This window comes from Otolemur garnettii, unplaced genomic scaffold (genome assembly GCF_000181295.1).
Source record: "Otolemur garnettii isolate 467f Iridium unplaced genomic scaffold, OtoGar3 scaffold00016, whole genome shotgun sequence".
Classification (NCBI taxonomy): domain Eukaryota; kingdom Metazoa; phylum Chordata; class Mammalia; order Primates; family Galagidae; genus Otolemur; species Otolemur garnettii.
Window position 1 is genome coordinate 8837745 of NW_003852411.1, and position 2786 is coordinate 8840530.

General features: G+C 35.7%; 1 protein-coding gene across 1 annotated transcript in view; it reads left to right on the forward strand.

The window, feature by feature from the left end:
• TRMT1L (tRNA methyltransferase 1 like) overlaps positions 1-2786 on the forward strand; it is a 40835-nt gene that overhangs the window by 28969 nt on the left and 9080 nt on the right. The gene's annotated exons all lie outside the window — the stretch shown is intronic.

Below are 2786 nucleotides of genomic sequence, written 5' to 3' on the forward strand. Positions count from 1 at the left end.
TTTCACTTCCCAGGAGACAGTCTTATTCTACTTGGGTTGTTTGTTTTCTAGGACAGCTTAAAGGTGTTGTCCAAGGGAACAACCATCATTTGGGAAATTTTCCCTGGCTTTCTCTTTTTGATAAATTTCATATCTTGGATCCTACATGTTTTTCCATCGTACTTATTTATTTCATCATTTTGAGTGAACACTTTTTCCTGTAGCTCTCTGAAAAGGATTGCATGGTCAAGTAATAGAATTCTAGTTGGAAATTGCTTTACCTCAAAATGTTCAAGGTAATATTCCATTGTCTTATAGCCTCCACTGAGAAATCTGGTGTTCCTATAGCTGGTCCTTTATATTATTTTCTCTCTGAATGCTCTTCAAACATCTCTTCTTTACCTAATATTCTGAAATAATTTTATGCCAGTATGTGTATGAATTCATCTTTTTAAATTCATTTTGATGGATAGTTTCAGTCCTTTATCTTCTAGATCCTCTGATGTTATATTTCTGCTTTTCATCTCTTTGACACTTGTACTATATAGGATATTTCCTTGATTTTTGTTTTTGAACTCTCTTACTTAAATTTGCCATGTATTTTGTTCATTTCTAAAAGCTATTTCATATTTTCTCGCTTTTCCCTTTTTTGTCCTATTCTTATTTCAGGAATGCAAAACCTAGTCTTCTCTAAGAATTGATTATAGCTGGGTATATTTTCTATCTAGAGGAGGGTAGGGCATTTTGTTTATTAGTTTATTTATGTATTGTTACTATTGTTCAGTTGTCTTGTTTCTTAACTATTCTTTTTCTGGTTTGTAATTTTCTTCTCTTTCAATCATGGTAAATAGCAAATGTCTGGTAGTTTTAGTTGTCTGTGTTGAAAAATTGTTTAGAAGCACTTGGCAGGGTTTATGAACTGGTGGGCTTGGGCTTTATTGTAATGAGAAGACACCAGTCTTCTTTTTTACTGTGAGACCCCGGAATGTGAACACACATCTAGGTCTTTTCTCTTGGATTGGTCAATTTTTCCAGAGAGGAATTGACCAGTTTTCTACCAGCTTTCAGAGAACTATACTAGAAACAGACTGTTTTTGTTTTGGTTTGCTTTGGGTTTTTTTGCAGTTTTTGGCTGGGGCCACATTTGAACCTGCCACTTCTGGTATATGGGGCTGGTACCCTACTCCTTGAGCCACAGGCACTGCCCAGTCCTTCTGTTTTCATATATCTCCTCACTTATGTCTAAAGCCCCTGGTCCCTGGTCCTCAACAGTTCAGCCTCACTGGAGATTAACTTGACCTGTTTAGTTGGGAAGACAGAAAAGCCTGATTGTGGGTTTTGGAGAAGATCTGGGAGTCATAATTGAACCTTTTAAAAATGTTTAACTAGACCTTCATTTTTGTAATACTACCCTATACTCACGTCAAAAACAATCAGTCCCTTCACTTCAAAGGGCTTTTAGGGCTTTTCAGCATTAATGGGCTTCCTGTTTTCTTGGTTGTCCATCTATTTCAGGATTAGGGGTTAGTTTTTTCCAGTCTGCTAAATTAGTTATCCCATTGTCTGCTTCTAAAGTTTTATTAGTATCTCTCAACTTCCGTTACTTCCTACTGATTGTATTTATTCTTGTGGTTTAATTTTTATTCTTTGCTCTCACTTCAATTAAACTTTAAGAGACAACAGAGATAAAATATGTATTAAATCTATTGCATTTAAATATAATTCTCAGTATTTTTAAATTCCTTATCTGGAATTGCCTTCTTGGCTTTTTCCCATTTGTATGAAATACATAGCACTTGTTTTCTCTTTACCTCTTCATTTTTTGCTGCTGGTATCTTGAAAGGATAGCCCTGGCCTCTCAGAGAGAAAATTTGCTGATACTGACCTAAATCTGAGAAGTCCTAGCAAAGGGAATTGGGAAAAGACAAGTTTGGTGCCAAGGGACCATTTTGCAGAACATCAGGGTACAAACAAACATAAATTCAGTTTGTGCTGTCTGCCTCTAGTAAGGGGTATAACTAACCAAACCATGATGTAAATCACCATCTTGAGTTGGATGATGACTGCTGGTAAGTATTTGTATTCAGTGGCTATTCAATGGCTTGAGAGAAGACTTTTCTAGTATATTCATAATAATTGAGGAGTATAGTTCCCAACAAAGCTAATGTTAATGATGATCACATCCTTCCATTAAGGCTTAGAGTTTAATAATACTGAAAAGTAAACCTAGGAGCAAACAGTGATTGACATGTTTAAGTAAATCTAAAATAAGATCTCACAGCTATATATTATATCACTTAATTGCTTTCAATAACAGGGTGATATTATCAGATAGCTAGAAGCTATAGACTTAAGTGAGCTATGATGACACTACCGCACTCTAGCCCAGCAAAATTTTAAAAATGACTATTTGGACCTTGAATGAATTAAAAAATTCCATGGTAGAATATTGTCCTATTTTGGAAGCCAAGAATAGTGCCACTACTTCCCCCATTTTCCTTGTGATTATATCGGGCTTTTCATTGCCTTTTAAATTGCATTAGATTCTTCTAGGCTACATTTTAGGAACTATGACTCAAGTTTAGGAAATAGAGTAACTCATTTTCTTATGTGTATAAAAATTAATGTATGAGAAATGTTTGTATTTTGATTGGGATGTTGGTTATGTGGTTATGTTGGTTATGTGTTTATTTGATAAAACTCACCAACCTTAGCTTGGTGCCTGTGGCTCAAGCAGCTAAGGTGCCAGCCACATACACCTGAGCTGGCGGGTTCGAATCCAGCCTGGGCCCACCAAACAACAATGA